This window comes from Artemia franciscana, chromosome 14 (assembly GCF_032884065.1).
Source record: "Artemia franciscana chromosome 14, ASM3288406v1, whole genome shotgun sequence".
NCBI classification, from domain to species: Eukaryota; Metazoa; Arthropoda; class Branchiopoda; order Anostraca; family Artemiidae; genus Artemia; species Artemia franciscana.
The window spans coordinates 20826561-20848710 of NC_088876.1; the positions used below are offsets into that span (position 1 = coordinate 20826561).

Genomic DNA, 22150 nt, shown 5'->3' on the forward strand with positions numbered 1-22150 from the left:
AGACCTGTGAAAACAATATTTTATGCTACATAGAAAAAAAACTTTTACAACAGAGAAGGGGGCACTGTTCATCCCACTATCACCAATAATAGAGAAGGAAACAGGAAAAAGGAGAGATTTAATACCAATTCTCCCCTCCCCCCTATACTCTTTCCTAAATTGGCAATAATATGCACTCTTTAGGCATCTGTATCCCGCGGAACATACCATCGTATAATTTTATGAAAGTTGGAGTAAATTAGTTTAGTTAACCGAAGCTTTAAAATAAATATCGGAAACATTTTTCTGTAGGAATCACTTCATACCACCCTTAGTCTCGCCTAGTCTAAACAATAGAAGATGAAATACTAAATGCAACCCCTCTCCCCAACACCTCTTACTGTATTTGCCTAAAGGCTCAGGGGGATTTCAAAAGTCGGGACATTAAAATTTTCTCTTTTAGGCATCTGCCTACACATCAACCCACTGCCCCTGCTTCATAATACCTGATGTACAATTATGTGCTTTCCTTCGTCCTTTTTATTTGTCTTGATATCCCTTTGGCTGCTCAATTTGTCATTTGGGGAGAACCTCCTAGAAAGGAAGGGTCGAAATTTTTTTTCGCAAGGGGCGGAGTTTCAGGGAGAATGCACTGGACCCCATATTCTTAACAAGCTCAATTACACTAGCCCTTTCAATTTTAAATGCCTCACATGCTGAAGAACAAAGCGCCAGTTTATCCAGTAAGCTATTTTATGACTGAATCAAGCAATTTGTGGTAACAAACTGTATTAAAGAGCGACCCGGCTCAATAGTAACCGAAACTCTAAAAAAATGATATTTTGATACCAATAGTTACATCAAAAGACTCGTATTTCCATGCTGATTTTAAACATATAAGTTTCATCAAGTTTAGTCTTAGCCATCAAAACTAGTGAGCCTGAGAAAATTTGCCTTACTTCAGAAAATAATGAGAAACACCCCCTAAAATGATCAGTAATATCATAAGATCTTAACGAAAATCACGCCATCAGATTCAGCGTATCAAAGAACCCTACTGTAGAAGTTTAAGGCTCCTATCTACAAAAATGTAGAATTTTGTATTTTTTTTCTGCCAGAAGACAATTTTTTTTCAGAGGTGATCATATAGAATATGTGCTCCTAAAATATCAAGAGAAGGCTCTTTATAACGGAAATAAAAAGTTCTAGTTCCCTTTTTAAGTGACCAAAAAATTGGAGTGTACCTAGTTCCCCTTCCACGCTCATTTTTCCCAGAAAGTCGCCGGATCAAAACTTTGAGATAGCTATTTTGTTCAACATAGTCAAAAGACGCAATAACTGTGTATTTACTACTACTACTACTAATAACTCACTGCAGCACCATGCCGCCTGAGGCCAATGAGACGGTTGGCCAAAAAGGACAATCTTCGGTAATCTGTCATCCTTCATCCGTAGAGCGTGGCCTAGCCATCACAACCTTTCTTTCATTATAGCCCCAGAAAGTGGGATTGAACCACATTTTTCGTACAACCTACTGTTTGAAATACGGTCAGTCAGCCGGGTACCCAGAACAATCCGTAGGCAATTTCTCTGGAAAACATCCAGTAAATTTTCATCTGCTTTTCGGAGTGCCCATGCTTCAGAGACATATTTGACCACTGTCATCACTGTAGCTTCCAATATTCTAATCTTGGTTTGTAGGCTTATCTTTCTATTCTTCCAAACTTTTTTTAACTGTGAAAAAACACCCTGAGCTTTAGCTATTCTACTTTTAACCTCTTCACTGCTCCCACCATCTTTACTAATAATACTACCAAGGTAACTGAAGATCCTAACCTGATCAATCTTTTCGTTACCTAATGTCACCTGTTCATCTTTACTTATTCCTAGCCTTAGTGACTTAGTCTTCTTAACATTAATTTTCAAGCCTATTTTAGCACCCTGAACTCGTAAAACCTCTAAAAATTCATTCATTTTGCTCACACTTTCATCTAATATGCTTAAATCATCAGCATAATCTAAGTCCAGGAGCGTTCTTCCTCCCCATTTGATTCCAAGGTCTCCAATTGCCTTTTCTGTGCTCCTTAAGACGAAGTCCATCAAAATGATCCATATAAAGGGGGATAGAACACAGCCCTGCTTAACTCCTGATTTAATACAAAACCAGTTGCTAACCTCATTTCCTACCTTAACCGCAGCAGTATTATTCTCGTACATAGCGCAGATCACTTTAATGTATTTTTCTGGTATACCATATAACAATAAGACCTTTGTTAACGCTGTTCTATCAACATAATCAAAAGCTTGCTCATAATTCATAAAACTAAGGACCAAAGGTGTTTGACAACGAAGGGACTTCTCAATTATTAACCTAAGAGTGAAAACATGGTCGACACATCCTCTACCTTTTCTAAAACCGCATTGTTCTTCCCTTAAAACTTTGTCTACAGCATGTCTCAGTCTAAAAAGTATCATATTACTCAGTAATTTGCTACCTACAGAGACCAGACTAATGCCTCGATAATTACGACACTCACTGTGTATTTAGGGGCAACTTAATCCCCCACAATCCCTGGAGGAGGGGCTAAAAGTTAAAAACTTTGACCATTGTTCACATAGTTATCTGGAAATTTACAGACGTTTTCAGGGGGACTTTTTTGCGTTTGGGGGGGAGAGGCTATGAGGTTGTGTGGGAGGATCTTTTAATGGAGCAAATTATGTTGAGGGAAGAGAATTTCTATGAAGGGGGTGCAGGATTTTCTAGCATTATTAAGAAACAAAAACAATGAGAAAACAAATAAAAACAAGTTTTTTTTCAACTGGAAGTAAGGAGCATTATTAAAACTTAAGACAATCAGAAATTATTACTCATATAAGGGGGCTCATCTTTCCTCAATACCTCGCTATTTACGCTAAAAGATTTTTAATAATTTCAAATATTTATTCTTTGGTCTTTGGGATTCAGGGGTCAGCCTTAAAAAATACAAATACAGATGAGAGAATAATGAAGACTTTTTTTCCCCAAGACAGTGAATGAACAAAACCTATTTGAAAAAAACCCAGCAACTATTAAAATAGCAACTATTTTCAAAAACCTACCCATCTAATCTCAAAATTTCTATCAGATGCATTTCGGGAAAATATGAGATGTTTGTGAGTGGGGGGGGGATGTGGATATATTTACCTTATATTCCTCCGGGGCAAAACTTAAAACCTTTGGCCTGAGGGCTCTGGGGGGGGGGGCTCGGTCATCCTTAAGGACATAATTCCAGACCTTTCAATTACGTTGAACAAAATGGCATTCTCATAATTTTTATTGGATATGTTTGGGGAAATGGTGGGCGTGGGAGGGGGGTTAGTTGCCCACCAAAGATTTTCTACTACTAAAACGGGCACTAGCCCTTTCAGTTTCCATTCGAATGATCTTTTTCCGAAGTTTCAAAGACATCAAATGGCGATCTCAAAATTTCTGTCTGATGCATTACAGGAAAATATAAGGTGTGTGCGAGGGGTGGGATACACGCTTCTATCACTCTGAATCTTAAAAAGGACGCAAGAACTTTTGATTACCAATCCAAAGAACCACTTCGAAGTTTATACATCCACCCTTTCACCGTATACCTTATATGTCACAGGGCATAACTTAAAATCCTTGTCCTGAGGACTATAGAGAGCTTGTCATCCTCAAAGACATAATAGTTGAAATAGACGTGAATGAAATAGTTATCTCAAATTTTGATTAGATATGTTTTTGAAAATGTGTTACGTGGGAGGAGGGTTAGTTGCCCTCCAATCACTTTTGACTATCAAAAAGAGCATTAGCCCTTTCAATTTACAATCAAATGAGCTCTTTATGAAGTTTCTACAACAATGAATGGTCATCTCAAAATTTCTATCAGATGCATTTTGGGAAAATGTGAGGTGTGTTTGTGCGTGGGGGGGGTTTCAGGAGGTCATGTGTATTTACCCTCCGATCATTTTGAATCTCAAAAAGGGCACTAAAATCTCAAAAAGGCGGGGAATTAAAAATTGTCTGAAACACACAAAATTTTGTTTAAACATTATGTGATCTAGCGTCTAATTTTACACTACAAAACTGACGAGAAAAAAACATATATTATTTTTCAAATACGTTCCGTCATCTACACGAAACTGAAAACTCGTCAGTAAGTTTGAAGGCATTAGATAGTATGAAAGTAAGCCTAAATTACCAGCTAATTGACATACTTATTAATTCATAACTTTGGTTACGTGTATAATCTTATTGTTTGTTTTTAGTCTGCTTTTCCTAAGTGTTTGTATAGTGGGTCCTTGAAGCATAATTATTATTTTTAAACCTTGATAAAAAAGAAAAAGATCAAAAATTTGTTTTGATTTGCGGCTGTCAATTTGTTAAGAGACCTATTGAGAGAATAACTGTTAAAGTCACAAATATAAATTTAATTTCAGTAACTGAAATACATCAGAGTAAGAGGAATGCATACGCATAGAAAATTCACCAAGAAATCCCATTCAAACACACAAATCATTAAATAAAAAGAGGCAAAAACACTGAACCGTCTGGAAAAATTAAAAAATAACCCTAACTAAGCTCAAAATTCATCATTAAGTTAAAGGTTTAAATAAAATATGAAATCAATAGAAAAAGACCATTTCCGTGCAAGATTAACGAGACCACCATTTTTCTTTTTCTTCTTTAGCTGTACGCTGAAAAAGCTTGTAAAGCTTAAAATTATCTGAATCAAAGGATGAAAAAAAGAGATATGAATTTCTTTCAAAATAAAATTTAGAATATTTCGTAGAGTAGGGCGAAACAAGTTTTATGATATTATTTAGACAAAAACTGTATTAATAGCTAATATGCAGAAACAGATAACGGGAGATAAAGACAAAGGCCAAAAGTGTCCTAAATACAGAACTATAAATGGCCCTCAGGAGTCACATAGCCAAAGGTTATTCACAAATATTGTCTGGGCCTGCTTGTATATTTTATGAACTGAAATCGAAATACTCTAATGTGATCAGGTTTAGGCAACAATACTTGAAGTATTTAGTGAAGTCTTAGCTTAGGTTCCCTACTGAATTTAATAGCCTAGAGTCCTGATTAGACTATTCATTCTTCCCATTTCAGTAGCTTGCTTGGCTTCCAAAGACTCTTCTAATTTGAGATAATACGATTTGGGAAGTTTGCCTTGAACAACTCTTTCTGCATTGGTCGACCTTGAGGTTAGGATGTCTCGTAGCAGGCTAAAAAAAAAAGAATAAATTTACATTTTTGTGAAAAAACTATCGTTGGCTACCTGATTCGGGATAAATAGCAAGAATACGCACAAACCCACTCACATACATTAAAAAATATACTGAAACTAACAATTGTTAAGGACTGTTTAAAGAATTTCCTCATGAAATTCATTTGAAAGCATGGGAAAGTCAATATTTATCGTAGTTTGACGGTTCGTTAAAATGGTGGGATATTGGAAAAATTTTCTAAAAACACACATAGGATGTATATTCAAAGTATCTAAGTACATTACTACACTAAGTACGAAGATCCAGGTTGGCCCTTGGAAAGCAGTATTCTACTTTTCAGATCATTCTGTTCTTTACCTTTCTTGGCTTTATCCTATACTTAGGAATAAGAATTTTACTGACATTTGGGTGGCCTATTTTTGTTTTTGTGAATATCTTCTATATCTTCCTCTTTGGTATGGCAATAGAAAATTAATAAACAAGTTTCACCTCCGGAATATTGCTGAAAAGCTGACTGGTTGACACAAAAAGATTTTGGAAACAGCGTATCGGTGTTTGTCTCCTCATAATGGCTTTTTATTTTAATTATTTATTTATTGTTATTGTTGTTTATTTGTGTAGTGATTTATTGTTTTTTTGTGTGTGTAATATTATTGTTGATCTTTGCTTGTGCTTACTCCACTATTTATATTTTTATGTAAGTAGTTTATAAATAAATATATATTACAAAAAACTAACATAAGGATACTGTAGATTATTTTATTCCGTCCTTAATAACTAAAACTGAATCAATACTTTAATCAAATATATACTTTGTCAAATTCTTCATCACGACAGGATTGTCCAAGATATTGACAGACACTTACATATATTAATTTGAATTTGAGGAAAAAAGTTTTGGAATATATTTCCAAAACAAATTGAACATTTGCATCAGAGGGAGTCTCATTGCAGCAAAAAAAAAACAGCCCTGAGTTACTTAGGACATCAAGGAAAGTATACAGCTGAGCTACTCAAGAGGGCGAGCGATTCCGTTCAGGCAGCACTCCAAGATATTCTGCGCAAAAGCCAAGCTAGGCCCATGGTATGCCCGGTGAGATTTGCAGCAGCGGTCCAACAATAGTCACGCATACCTGCAGCATATCACGCATGTGCAGCGGTGGCGCACTTGTACAACAATAGATAGAGATTGAGAAAGGTTTGAAACAATATTATTATTCAGTTGCATCCTTGAACAAAAATTATTCTGTGGAAAAGCTGAAAACCTGATTTCCACTCTTTCTGTATAATTACAAAACTGTCAAACACACCCGCTTGCTTTGAGGATGACAATATATTAAGAATATATCATTATAATAGAATACTGCGGAATATTAGCTTTAAGAATGTTTCACGCAATATGTGATAGAAACCTGCATGACATTCGTTGCCAGTACAGCTTTCAGAAATGGGAAGAGTGGCATGAGTGGCGGAGAGTAGGTATCAACAATTTTTCCTCAAAGTTTAGACTCAATAACCAAGACAAAAGACGATATACTTATCAAACTACGCAGCTAATTCGCTACCTTTTAGTGCGAACTTCTGATTGATCGCAGTTTTTACGAGACTGTCACTTAACTTTAGAGAAAAAAAAAACATATTGCTGCATCTGCTTACTTATAAGAGAGAATGCATTTTTTTCTATTACTTACCCTACATTCTATTACTCACCCAAAAGCATAATAGAACTAAATTAGCTAATGCCTGGCTAGGTCTCACCAACAATGTCAATTCAATTTAGTAAAATAGATAAAATGATATTCTCGAACCAAATCAAAATCATGTTTTTATATCAAAACGTTTGGTCCAAACACAGAGATTTTTGTTCAAAACTGATTGTCAAGCAAAAAAGTGTAGGGGCTACTTAATGCCTCCTCAAGACCAGAACACAAAAATACATTTGGCAAAAGCCGTTACCAAAAGCTACATAATTGCATACATTGCTAAATAATATAAGCATAGTGTACATCACCCATTATACTTCTTCCATAAAAAAAAATGTAAACAACACTTAATAAAATCATTTTATCTAGAACCTTGTGACTGCGCAGTGGATGAGGGCGCGGCTCTTGATAAAAGGTTGTGAGGTTCAATCCCGCCTTTCGTGAGGAAATCTAATTTGAATTTGAAGTTGTTTGTGATAATTTTTTTTTGTATTATATAAAAAAAAATCAAAGCTATTCACGCCCAAAAATTAGGCTAAATAGCAAAACCAAAGACCATGAAATGTGATGTCGTGAAAACAAGGGTATAAGAGCCAAAAATGAGTAGCAGCTATGACGTCATACTGTCTGCTGTCATGACTAGCTTCTACCCTTAAGAGTAAATTTTAAAAAGCTAAGAAACTTTAAATGTATTTTGTTTTCAGTGAAGCTTTCAGTTGATCTCTTACGTTACCGAGGTCATCGCGACCTCTAAAATAAGGTTCTCCGATGCTTAAATGAATTGTATACAAATGTTTAAATACATTGAACATGAATAGTAAAAAATACATATTGCCATTTAAATCACTGAAAAAAAGTTCTAGTGGAATTTGTCAACCACCCCAGACCCCCAAAAATTCACTGGTGAGGCAAATGAAGCCCGTCTTGCTATTTTCATCTGTGTGCCGGTAGACTCTTGAATACAATATTTTATGTTCACCCCACTGTTCACCCCACTATCACCAATAATAGACATGTAGACCAAAAGGAAACAGGAAAAAGGAAAGATTTAATACCAATCACCCCCCCTCCCTATACTCTTTCCTAAATTGGCATTAATATGCACTCTTTAGGCATCTGTATCCTGCACAGCACACTATTGTATAATTTTATGAAATTTGGAGTTAATTAGTTTAGTTAACTGAAGCTTTAAAATAAATACCGGAAACATTTTTCTGGAGGAATCACTTCGCACCACCCAATTTTCTATTCCTTTTTCATTTAAATAGTGTTTTTCAAGGAAAAAATCATAACGTTTATCTTTTCAGTTTTCTTCTATAAGAATCTATAGTATGGGTTGCTATTTGTATGTTGGAGAAACTTTTTCAACAAATTTTAATCATGACAGTATTTTCTAATTTAATTCTATAGCTTCCGAAGTTAATCAGAAAATCAGAAGGTCGACCAAGTCAGAAAGAGTTGTTCGAGGCAAACTTCCAAAATCCGAGTATCTCTTTTGGAATACTCCAAAGACCCACCATTTTAACTAACCGTCAAACTCCCAAAAATATTGACTTACCCATGCTTTCAAATGAATTTCGTGAAGAAATTCTTTAAACAGTCCTTAACAATTGTTAGTTTCAGTATATTATTTAATGTATGTGTGTTGGTTTGTGCATGTTCCTGCTATTTATCCCGAATCAGGTAGCCAACGATAGTTTTTTCACAAAAATGGAAATTTATTCTTTTTTTTTGTTTTTAGCCTGCTACGAGACATCCTAACCTCAAGGTCGACCAATGCAGAAAGAGTTGTTCAAAGCAAACTTCCCAAATCGTAGTATCTCAACTTAGAAGAGTCTTTGGAAGCTAAGCAAGCTACTGAAATGGGAAGAATGAATATTCTTAGTGTCAAAGCCCTAGATTTATCGGTTGCTTTGTAAATTCTCTTGATATTCCCTAAAAGTAAAAATTGTTAGTTAAAAAAAAGACAAAACAAAGAAACACTATTCTTAATAAAACTAACAATGAATAATGTACTTGAAGGCATTTTGACTGTCTTTATACTAAGATGCTCTTCATTAGGTTCAAGCACATAAGTGCACACCCAAAAAAAAAAAAGAGAGATTTTTTTTCTGCCAGATAATTGGTGGGCCATAAAATGATTACCGGTAAGGAATTCTATTTGGAATTATCACTACTCTGTTTGTTCTGTCAACTTATGTGAATTCGACTTCCAAACAGTTCAAATTTAAAACAGAGAAAATTTCAAGGCGCTGTTGCTGCAAGTATGGGTTCTGCTCATCCAGGGTGTTTATAGATTGGTACTGGTTCTATGTACTATGTTGTTAACTCTCTGCTATTTATAATTACCGAAGTTAAGATTTTCACTATTGGAAATGATCTTGAGATTCAGTTTTGTTGTTTAAAAAAAACAGTAAATCCAGTTTCAGTTCCAAAAATTGTAGGGAGGTATATAGACTAAGTAAATATTATGAAATGAAGAGTGGGGTTTAGAGGGGTTAGAGGGGGAGTTCAGAGTATTACTCTTTGCTGCTATAATTAATAAATTAACTATAGTACCCCAAACACCCCAAACAGTTTCCGTCTTGCTCGAGAAAGATGGTGGCACTTACGAAAAGTATGTCTGATTGCAGATGAATGTTCTGCTATTGAGGCAAATATCTTGTGTTCACAAAACCGATCCAATCCTCTTAAACCTTTGTAACATAACGGGAAGGAAGATTATTCGACCGGATTCGGAATCAACCTCTTGCCCGTAAACAATGAGGATTAAACTAAAGCAACACCCCGGACTAAAAATTCTCCTTAATGGATACTTTGTAATTTAATATGTTTTAATTTTCAGTCTGGTCTTAGTTAAATATCCTGATTCCCGAGCTGCCTATTTGAATGAAGCAAAATAAATTCAGTTTTTCTCTCAAGGCCCGGAATCATCACCCCGCACCTATAAGAGAATAAATACCCAAGTAGTGTCAGGAAGCAAAATGGTTAGGATGGATTGATATAATTTCTTTCAGAAACTAAAATCTTTGGATTCTAAATTGATTTAAAGTTTCCTAAAGTACCACAAGTCTAATGGTAAAAAGTAAGTGCAGCAATTGGTATAATGAGGCCAGTATCAAGTTTTCATGGTCTGGATATATATAAAACACCATCTGTATTCAGATACATATGTATATTTTCAGATAGGTGAATATTGATGGAAATCGTGTATCTTCCATTTTCAATGAATATATTCCACATAATGTTGATCATTAAAGTCCATAAGTTGCTTTTTTCTGTTCCACATCATCAAATAATAAGAAAATAATTCCTCGACTACGTATTGAAGTTCTACCAAGCCCAAGTCTTTTTTTTATGTATTATTGGAGTCGAAATTTCAGTAAATTTATATTTATTGAAATTATATTTTTGCAGGTTTTATTCACAATGAATACTCCATAGTTTTGGAATCATCAAAGATAAAAGACTTCAATTTCTAAGATAGATGAGACATTTCTAAGATGTCTAAGACAATTTCTAAGATGTCAAAGACAATAAGAGTTTTCTAAGACAAATTCTAAGATGATGAGTATAATATGTAAAGAGCATTATTGTTGGGTTTTTGGGCAAATTCTTACTCATGAGACGTTGTGTTAGTAACCTGTTTCATGGTTAAATACTTAACTAAATTTTCAAAAGTAGGCTATTGAAAATATGATTTTTTCAAACTTCAAAATTAACTATGTAACAAGTATTAGACTTTCTAACTGTCAATTAGCTTTTGTTTTAGGCTTACTTTCATACTATCTAATGCCTTCAAACTTACTGACGAGTTTTCAGTTTCGAGTGGATGACGGAATGTATTTAAAAAATAATATGTGTTTTTTGTCTCGTCAGTTTTGTAGTGTGGAATTAGACGCTAGACCACATAATGTTTAAACAAAATTCTGTGTGTTTCAGACAATTTTTAATTCCCCGCCGTTTTGAAATTTTAGTGCCCTTTTTGAGATTCAAAATGATCGAAGGGTGAATACACCTAACCTCCTGACCCCCCCCCCACACCCCACACACAAACACACCTCATATTTTCCAAAATGCATCTGATAGAAGTTTTGAAATGACAATTCATTGTTGTAGAAACTTCATAAAGAGCTCATTCAATTGTTAATTGAAAGGGCTAATGCTCTTTTTAATAGTCAAAAGTGATTGGAGGGCAACTAACCCTCCTCCCACGTAAAACATTTTCATGAAAAATGTAAAACATTTTCAAACATCTAATTAAAATTTGAGATAGCTATTTCATTCACGTCGTTGAAAGGTCCGGAAATTATGTCTTTGAGGATGACAAGCTCTCTATAGTCCTCAGGACAAGGATTTTAAGTTATGACCTGTGACATATAAGGTATACGGTGAAAGGGTGGATGTATAAACTTCGAAGGGGTTCATTGGATTTGTAATCAAAAGTTCTCTCGTCCTTTTTAAGATTCAGAGTGATAGAAGAGTGTATCCAACCCCCCGCACATACCTCATATTTTCCCGTAATGCATCATATAGAAATTTTGAGATCGCCATTTGATGTCTTTGAAACATTGGAAAAAGATCATTCGACTGGAAACTGAATGGGCTAGTGCCCTTTTTAATAGTCGAAAATCATTGGTGGGCAACTAACCCCCCTCCCACGCCCACCATTTCCCCGAACATACCGAATCAAAATTTTGAGATTGCAATTTTGTTCAAGGCAATTGAAACGTCCAAGATTATGTCTTTTAGGATGACCACCCACCCCCATAGCCCTCAGGCCAAGGGTTGTACGTTTTGCTAATCTTCTGATATCTTCTGATTTCACTATTGGGAATGATCTAATCAGAAGTTTTAGTACTGTTTTTGAAATTCAGAGTGACCGGAGAATGAATAACCCCTCCCCCTCACAACATCGGAGGGTAAATATATCCAGCCCCCCCCCACACACACACATACACCTCATATTTTCCCGAAATGTATCTGATAGAAATTTGAGATTAGATGAATAGGTTTTAGAAAATAGTTGGCGTAGGAGGAGGGTTAGTTGCCCTCCAATCACTTTTGACTATAAAAAAGGGCATTAGCCCTTTCAATTTTCAATCAGAGATTGAATACCCTCCCCCCAAAACACAAATACACCTCGTATTTTTCCGAAATGCATCTGATAAAAATTTTGAAATGGCTATTTTTTGTCATTCAACATTGAAAAGAGTTCATTTGATTGAAAATTAAAAGGGCTAATGCTCTTTTTAATAGTCGAAAGTGATTGGACGCCCATATTTCCCCAAACAAATCCATTTAGAATTTTGAGATATCCTACAGCCCTCAAAACAAAAGTTTTAAGTTATGCCCTGGGATATAATAGAAAAGGTGATCGTGTAAACTTCGGAGGGGGCTCATTGGATTGGTAATCAAAATTTCTAGTGTCTCTTAAGATTCGGTGTGATAGAAGGGTGGGTACCCCTCCCCCACGTCTCATATTTTCCCGAAACTTATCTGATAGAAAAAGCAAGGTATATATAGAAAAGATGATCGTATAAATTTCGGAGGAGACTCATTATATTCACCGTTAGCCATTTTTTTCAACGTAATTGAAAGGTCAGGAATTATATCTTTGAGGATGACAACCCTCAGGGTAAGAGTTGTAAGTTTTTCTATAGGGCCATATAAGGTATATATAGAAAGTGTGATCGTATTAACTTTGGAGGAGGCTCATTGGATTCGTAATCAGAAGTTTTAGTGCCCGTTTTAAGATTCAGAGTGATCTAAGGCTGGAAAACCTCCAAACCTCGTATTTTCCCGAAATGCATCTGATAGAAATTTGAGATGGTCATTTGTTGTCGTAGAAACTTCGAAAAAGGCGTATTCGATTGAAAATTGAAAGGTATTGTGCCCTTCTAATTAGTTAAATTTTTTTTTACTATATATATTAAGAGGGAAGTCCTTCCTCTTGCACTCCGATTTCTGCGCGAGTATGTGGTGCCCTTTTTAAGAGTAAAAAGAGATTAGAGGGCAAGCAACCCTTCTCTCAAGCACATTCATTTTCAAAAGGCACCCAGTCAAAAAATTTTAGACAGTCAGATTGTTAAGCATAGTAGAACGGTCCAGCAATTATGTCTTCAGGGATATTATATATGTCAACCCCCCACAATTATGCTATTGGCCCATTATACTTTAAAATTAAATATTACTATAAAATAAATCAAAAGGCATTACGTTTATGGCTACCAATAAAACACCTCACCAATATATCGAGAACGACTGGGGGTATTAAGTTGAAACTTCTGAGAAAATTACTATTACTACTTCTGCTCTTACAATTTAAATAAATAAAAAGATCATAAGTTTATCCAGGCTCTCAAAGAGCATAGATATAATCTTTTGGAAATGATATTAAATTTTATTTTTCTGATTAACTTCGGAAGCTATAAAATTAAATTAGAAAATACTATGTCAGGATTAAAATTTCTTGAAAAAGTTTCTCCAACATACAAATAGCAACCCATACTATAGATTCTTATAGAAGAAAACTGAAAAGATAAACATTATGATTTTTTCCATTAAAAACACTACTTAATTAAAGAAGGAACAGAAAATTGGGTGGTACGAAGTGATTCCTCCAGAAAAATGTTTCCGATATTTATTTTAAAGCTTCAGTTCATTAAACTAATTAACTCCAAATTTCATAAAATTATACAATGGTGTGTTTTGCAGGATACAGATGCCTAAAGAGTGCATATTAATGCCAATTTAGGAAAGAGTATAGGGGGGGGGGAAGAATTGGTATTAAATCTTTCCTTTTTCCTGTTTCCTTTTGGTCTACATGTCTATTATTGGTGACAGTGGGGTGAACATAAAATATTGTATTCAAGGGTCTACCGGCACATAGATGAAAATAGCAAGACGGGCCTCATTATTCTCGCCATTGAATTTTTGGGGGTGTGGGGTGGCTGAAAAATTCTACCAGAACTTTTTTTCAGTGATTTAAATGGCAATATGTATCTTTTCCTATTTGTGTTCAATGTATTTAAACATTTATATACAATTCATTTAAGCATCAGAGAACCTTATTATAAAGGTCGCGATGACCTCGGTAACGTAAGAGATCAACTGAAAGCTTCACTGAAAACAAAATACATTTAAAGTTTCTTAGCTTTTTAAAATTTACTCTTAAGGTTAGAAGCTAGTCATGACAGCAGACAGTATGACGTCATAGCTGCTACTCATTTTTGGCTCTTGTACACTTGTTTTCACGACATCACACTTCATGATCTTTGGTTTTGCTATTTAGCCTAATTTTTGGGCGTGAATAGCTTTGATTTTTTTTATATAATACAAAAAAATTATCACAAACAATTATTCATTTTCAATTACATTTCCTTGCAACAGGCGGGATTGAACCTGACAACCTTTTATCAAGAGCCGCGGCCTCAGCCACTGCGCAGTCTTAAGGTTCTTATTAATTTGATTTTATTAGGGGTTGTTTACATTTTTTTTATAGAAGAAGTATAATGGCTGATGTACACTATGCTTATATTATTTAGCAATGTATGCAATTATGTAGCTTTTGGTACGAAGTGATTCCTCCAGAAAAATGTTTCCGATATTTATTTTAAAGCTTCAGTTAACTAAACTAATTAACTCCAAATTTCATAAAATTATACAATGGTGTGTTGTGCAGGATACAGATGCCTAAAGAGTGCATATTAATGCCTCATTAGCCTCACCAGGGAATTTTTGGGGGTGTGGGGTGGCTGAAAAATTCTACCAGAACTTTTTTTCAGTTATTTAAATGGCAATATTTATGTTTTTCTATTTATATTCAATGTATTTAAACATTTGTATACAATTCATTTAAGCATCAGAAAACCTTATTATAAAGGTCGCGATAACCTAGGTGACGTAAGAGATCAGCTGAAAGCTTTACTAAAACAAAATACATTTAAAGTTTATTGGCTTTTTAAAATTTACTCTTAAGGGTAGAAGCTAGTCATGACAGCAGACAGTATGACGTTATAGCTGCTACTCATTTTTGGCTCTTATGCATTTGTTTTCACGACATCACATTTCATGATCTTTGGTTTTGCTATTTAGCCTAATTTTTGGGCGTGAATAGCTTTGATTTTTTTTACATAATACAAAACAATTATCACAAACAACTTCCAAATTTACAAACAAATTAGATTTCCTTGCAACAGGCGGGATTGAACCTGACAACCTTTTATCAAGAGCTGCGGCCTCATCCACTGCGCAGTCACAAGGTTTCAGATAAAATGATTTTATTAGGTGTTGTTTACATTTTTTTATAGAAGAAGTATAATGGGTGATGTACACTATGCTTATATTTTTTTAGTAATGTATGCAATTATGTAGCTTTTGGTAACAGCTTTTCCCAAGTGTATTTTTTGTGTTCTGGTCTTGAGAAGGCACTAAGTAGCCCCTACACTTTTTTTCGTGACAATCAGTTTTGAAAAAAAATCTCTGTGTTTGGACCAAACGTTTTGATGTAAAAAAAATGATTTTGATTTGGTTCAAGAATATTAGTTTATCTATTTTACTACATTGAATTGACATTGTTGGTGAGACCCAGCCAGGCATTTGCTAATTTAGTTCTATTATGCTTTAGGGTGAGTAACAGAATGTAGGGTAAGTAACAGAAAAAAATGCATGCTCTCTTATAAGTAAGCAGATGCAGCAATATGTTTTTTTCTCTCTAAAGTTAAGTGACAGTCTCGTAAAAACTGCGATCAATCAGAAGTTTGCACTAAAAGGTAACGAATTAGGTGCGTAGTTTGATAAGTATATCGTCTTTTGTCTTGGTTATTGAGTCCAAACTTTGAGGAAAAATTGTTGATACCTTCTTTCCGCCACTCATGCCACTCTTCCCATTTCCGAATGCTGTACTGGCAACGAATCTCATGCAGGTTTTTGTCATATATTGCGTGAAATATTCTTAAAGCTAATATTCCACAGTATTCTATTGTAATGATATATTCTTAATATATTGTCATCCTTAAAGCAAGCGGGTGTGTTTGACAGTTTTGTAATTGTACAGAAAGGGTGGAAATCAGGTTTTCAGCTTTTTCACAGACTAATTTTTGTTCAAGGATGCAACTAAATAATAATGTTAATTAAAACCTTTCTCAATCTCTATTTATTATTGTACAAGTGCGCCTCCGCTGCAGATGCGTGATATGCTGCAGATATGCGTGACTGTTGTTAGACCCCTGCTGCAAATCTCAGTGGGCATACCATGGGCCTAGCTTGGTTTTTGCGCAGAATATCTTGGAGTTCTTTCTGAACGGAATCGCTCACCCTCTTGAGCAGGTCAGTTGTATACTTTCCTTGATGTCCTAAGTAACTCAGAGCTGTTGTTTTTTGTTGCAATGAGACTCCCTCTGATGTTCTACTTCTCCAAATGCTCAATTTGTTTTGGAAATATATTCCAAGACTTTTTTTCCTCAAATTCAAATTAATATAAGTAAGTGTACTTCAATATCTTGGACAAGCCTGTCTTGAAGAAGAATTTTACAAATATATTTGATTAAAGTATTGATTCAGTTTTAGTTATTAACGACGGAATCAAATAATCTACAGTCTCCTTATGTTAGTTATTTTGTAATATATATTTATTTATAACCTACTTACATAAAAATATAAATAGTGGAGTAAACACAAGCAAAAATCAACAATAACATTACACACACAAAAAAACAATAATCACCAAAACAAATAAACAACAATAACAATAAATAAATAATTATAATGAAAAGCCATTATGAGGTGAAAGTTGTTTATTAATTTTCTATTCCCATACCAAAGAGTAAGATATAGAAGATATTCACAAAAACGAAAATAGGCTACCAAAATATCACTAAAATCCCTATTCCTAAGTATAGGATAAAGCCAAGAAAGGTAAAGAACAGAATGATCTGAAAAAGTTATTTTTGACTATATTAGCTAAAAGTTTAGAGTAACCAACCTGGATCTTCGTACTTAGAGTAGTAATGTATTTAAGTACTTTGAATGTACTTCCTCTGTGTGTATTTAGCAAATTTTTCCAATAACCCACCATTTTAACTAATCGTCAAACTCCCAAAAATATTGACTTCCCATGCTTTCAAATGAATTTCGTGAAGAAATTCTTGATACAGTCTTTAACAATTGTTAGTTTTTTTTATATTTTTTAATATGAGTGTGTGTGTGTTTGTGCTTGTTCCTACTAGATGTCCCAAATCTGGTGGCCAACGCTAGTTTTTCTCAAAAATATAAATTTATATTTTTTTTTTTTTAGCTTGCTACGCGAGATCCTAACCTCAAGGTCGACCAATGCAGAAAGAGTTGTTCAAAGCAAACTTCCAAAATCCGAGTATCTCAACTTAGAAGAGTCTTTGGAAGCTAAGCAAGCTACTGAAATGGGAAGAATGAATAGTCTAATCAGGAATCTAGGCTATTTCCTAGCTTTCCAAGGGCAATGCGATTATATTTGCCTCGATTGGCTACAATTTTAGAGTAACCAACCTAGATCTTCGTATTTAATGTAGTAATGTACTTAGGTACTTTGAATGTACTTCCTCTGAGTGTATTTAAAGGATTTTTCCAATAACCCACATTCATCAAAGTTCCAAAAATATTGACTTCCCATGGTTTCAAATGAATTTCGTGTAGAAATTCTTAATACAGTCTTAAAAAATTGTTAGGTTTTTTATATTTTTTAATGTGTGTGTGTGTGTGTTTGTGCGTGTTCCTACTAGATGTCACGAATCTGGTGGCCAACGCTAGTTTTTCTCAAAAATATAAATTTATTTTCTTTTTTTTTTTTTTCAGCTTGCTACGCGAGATCCTAACCTCCAGGTCGACCAATGCAGAAAGAGTTGTTCAAGGCAAACTTCCCAAATCCCAGTATCTCAACTTAGAAGAGGCTTTGGAAGCTAAGCAAACTACTGAAATGGGAAGAATCAATAGTCTAATCAGGAATCTAGGCTATTAAATTCAGTAGGGGACCTAAGCTACTCTAAAAACTTCAAGTATTGTTGCCTAAACCTGATCACATTAGGGTATTTCGATTTCAAGTCACAAAATATACAAGCATGGCCAGACAAGATTTGTGAATAACCTTTGGGTATGTGGCTCCTGAGGGCCATTTGCAGTTCTGTATCTTGGACAGTTGTGGCCTTTGTCTTTATCTCCCGTTATATGTTTCTGCGTATCCTCTGTTTCTAGCTATTAATATAGTTAAAACAGATTTGGTCTAAATAATATCACAAAACTTTTTTCGCCCTACTCTTCGTAATTTTCTAAATTTCATTTTGAAATAAATTCAGATATCATTTTTTCTTCCTTTGCTTTGGGTAATTTTAAACTTGAAAATTTTTAACATACAGCTAAAGAAGAAAAAGAAAATTGGTGGTCTCGTTAATCTTGCACAGAAATGCTTCTTTTCTTTTGATTTCATATTTTATTTGAATCTTTAATTTAATGATGAGTTTTGAGCTTAGTTAGGGTTAGTCTTTAATTTTCCCAGTCGGTTCAGTGTTTTTACCTCTTTTTGTTTAATGATTTGGGTGTTTGAATGTGATTTCTTGGTGAATGTTCTATGCGTATGCATTCCTCTTACTCTGATGTATTTCAGTTACTGAAATTAAATTTATATTTGTGACTTTAACAGTTATTCTCTCAATAGGTCTCTTAACAAATTGACAGCCGCAAATCAAAACAAATTTTTGATCTTTTTTAATTTTTTATCACGGTTTATCACTATACAATCACTATACACTATATCACTCACTATATCACTCACTATATCACTATACAAACACTTAGGAAAAACAGAATAAAAACAAACAACAACATTATACACGTAACCAACGTTATGAATTAATAAGTATGTCAATTAGCTGGTGCATTAGGCTTACTTCCATACTATTTAATGCCTTCAAACTTACTGACGAGTTCTCAGTTTCGAGTGGATGACAGAAAGTATTTGAAAAATAATGCGTTTTTTGTCTTGTCAGTTTTGTAGAGTAGATTTAGACCACATAATGTTTAAACAAAATTCTGTGTGTTTCAGACAATTTTAAATTCCCCGCCTTTTTGAGATTTTTAGTGCCCTTTTTGAGATTCAGAATGATCGAAGGGTGAATACACCCGACCTCCCCCCCCCCAAACACACACACACTAACCTCATATTTTCCCAAAATGCATCTGATAGAAATCTTGAGATGGCCTTTCATTGTTGTAGAAACTTCAGAAAGAGCTCATTCGATTGAAAATTGAAAGGGCTAATGCTCTTTTTAATAGTCAAAAGTGATTGGAGGGCAAGTAACCCTCCTCCCACGCAAAAGATTTCCAAAAACATCTGATAAAAATTTGACATAGCTATTTCATTCACGTCGTTGAAAGGTTGGGAATTATGTCTTTGAGGATGACAAGCTCTCCATAGTCCTCAGGACAAGGGTTTTAAGTTATGCCCTGTGACATATAAGGTATATAGTGAAAGGGTGGTTGTATAAACTTCGGAGGCGTTTATTGGATTGGTTATCAAAAGTTATCGCGTCCTTTTTAAGATTCGGAGTGATAGAAGAGTGTATGCCCCCCCCCCCCCCGCACACACCTCATATTTTCCCGTAATGCATCAGATAGAAATTTTGAGATGGCCATTTGATATCTTTGAAATTTCGGAAAGAGATCATTCGACTGGAAACTGAAAGGGCTAGTGCTGTTTTTAATAGTCGAAAGTCATTGGTGGGCAACTAACCCCCCTCCCACGCTCACCATTTCCCAAAATATATCCAATCAAAATTTTGAGATGGCCATTTTGTTCAACGTAATTGAAAGGTCCGGAATTATGTGTTTTAGGATGACCCCCCCCCAGATCCCTCAGGCCAAGGGTTGTAAGTTTTGCTCCGGGGTAATATAAGGCTTATATAGAAAAGGTGATCGTATAAACTTCGGAGGGGCTCATTGGACTGCTAGTTAGAAGTTTTAATACTGTTTTTGAGATTCAGAGTGACCGGAGAATCAATACCCCCTCCCTACCACAAACATCGGAGGGTGAATACATCCAAGAGTAATAGAAGGGTGAGTACCCCTCCCCAACACCTCATATTTTCTCAAAATATATCTGATAGAAATAGCAATGTATATATAGAAAAGGTGATCGTATAAACTTCGGAGGAGGCTCATTATATTCGCCACTAGCCATTTTGTTCAACGTAATTGAAAGGTTGGGAATTATGTATTTTATGATGACAGCCCCCCACCCCAACACCCCTCAGGGTAAAAGGTGTAAGTTATTCTCTTGAGCCATATAAAGTATATACAGAAAGTGTGATAGTATTAACTTTGGAGGAGGCTCATTGGATTCGTAATCAGAAGTTCTACTGCCCTTTTTAAGATTCAGAGTGATCAAAGGGTGGAAACCCCCAAACCTCGTATTTTCCCGAAATGCATCTAATAGAAATTTGAGATGGTCATTTGTCGTCGTAGAGACTTCGAAAAAGGCTTATTCGATTGGAAATTGAATGGGGTTTGTGCCCTTCTTATTAGTTAAATTTTTTTTACTATATATATCAAGAGGGAAGTCCTCCCCCTTGCACTCCAATTACAGCGCGAGTGTCTGGTGCCCTTTTTAAGAGTAAAAAGAGATTAGAGGGCAAGCAACCCTTCTCTCAAGCACATTCATTTTCAAAAGGCACCCAGTCAAAAAATTTAGACATTCAGATTGTTCAGCATAGTAGAACGGTCCAGCAATTATGTCTTTAGGGATATTAGGCATATCAACCCCCCACAAATATGCTATTTGCCCATTATGATTTGAAATTAAATATTACTACAAAATAAATCAAAAGGCATTACGTTTATGGCTACCAATAAAACACCTCAGCAATATATCGAGAACGACTGGGGGTGTTAAGTTGAAACTTTTGAGGAAATTACTATTACTACTTCTGCTCATACAATTTAAATAAATAAAAAGAGCATAAGTTTATCCAGGCTGTCAAAGAGCATAGATATAATCTTTTGGGAATGATATTAAGTTTTATTTTTCAGATCAACTTGGGAAGCTATAGAATTAAATTAGAAAATACTATGTCAGGAATAAAACTTGTTGAAAAAGTTTTTCCAACATACAAATAGCAACACATACTATAGATTCTTATAGAAGAAAACTGAAAAGATAAACAATATTATTTTTTCCAAGAAAAACACTATTTAAATAAAAAAGGAACAAAATTATTCAAAAAAATTTACCACAAACAAGTTTTTCAAAGAAAAGTAAAGAGCTCCATTAAGCCAAGAATGAGCAAAAATAAAGTCAACTAATCTTCCACGCGTAAAACTACTACAAATCGCCATCAATAAATGAATGAAACTCGAAACAAATACAAAATTACAATAAATAGCTAAGTAAGACTCAAAGCGTGCAAAAATTAACATGATTAGGGCTGATAAACCCTGTGCCCCCTCAAGATTAGAACACAAATTACACACAAACAAAACACCTAGGATTGTCAGTTTAATTGACATATAACGACATTCCTTCCTTAATGTTTTGGTAATTTTTCATTTATGAAAGTAAGAAAGGTAAAACCATTTCAATCGCATTTTGTCTTGTGGAAAAAGTTTTTTTAAAATTAATCATAGTAAAACACTATTTAACGTGGCATTTCTCTCTTAAACTTGTAGTAAATAAAAAACAGTATAGTTGTTAATCTTTTTGGTTTGATTTTTCTTCCCATGTTCAGTACCACTTTAAAAGTTACCTCATTCTGGCAGGAGTGACGTTTCTGGATAAGAAAAAGGTGATTTCGCGAAAAGCTTATTTCGCGAAATCAAAAAAGCAATTGTTTTATTGGTAAGATCCTATATTTTCAAAGTTAGTTTGGTACTTTTATGATAAACCCCTACCGTTCAAGTTGTTCATTCATTGACGTATTGTAGAACCATCTTTTGTTAGTTTCCTAAAGCTTAGCGTGAGACAAGACAAAGAGTGTTGACAGAGTAGATGGAAATATATACTTTGGGCTATATATTTGCATATTTGGGGGGGGGGGGGTAAAGAAAAAAAATATGAAGCTAGAAAACAATTCTTACTAGATAATGTGTAGAATAATTGTACCTAGCACATTAGGTATGCAGACCTGCTATACTTTCCCCTCTCCTATTGTGCAAATATATTGCCCAAACTTGTTTCTAAAATATCATATTTTTGT

The 22150-nt window shown here is 34.6% G+C and overlaps 1 long non-coding RNA gene across 1 annotated transcript in view; it reads left to right on the forward strand.

Moving 5' to 3' along the window:
* LOC136035827 (uncharacterized) overlaps positions 1–18594 on the forward strand; it is a 143527-nt gene extending 124933 nt beyond the window's left edge. Inside the window, exon 2 of the long non-coding RNA XR_010619523.1 lies at positions 17763–18594. This is a non-coding gene — a long non-coding RNA (uncharacterized LOC136035827). The remainder of the gene's footprint in view (positions 1–17762) is intronic.
* The last annotated feature ends 3556 nt before the right edge of the window (positions 18595–22150 follow it).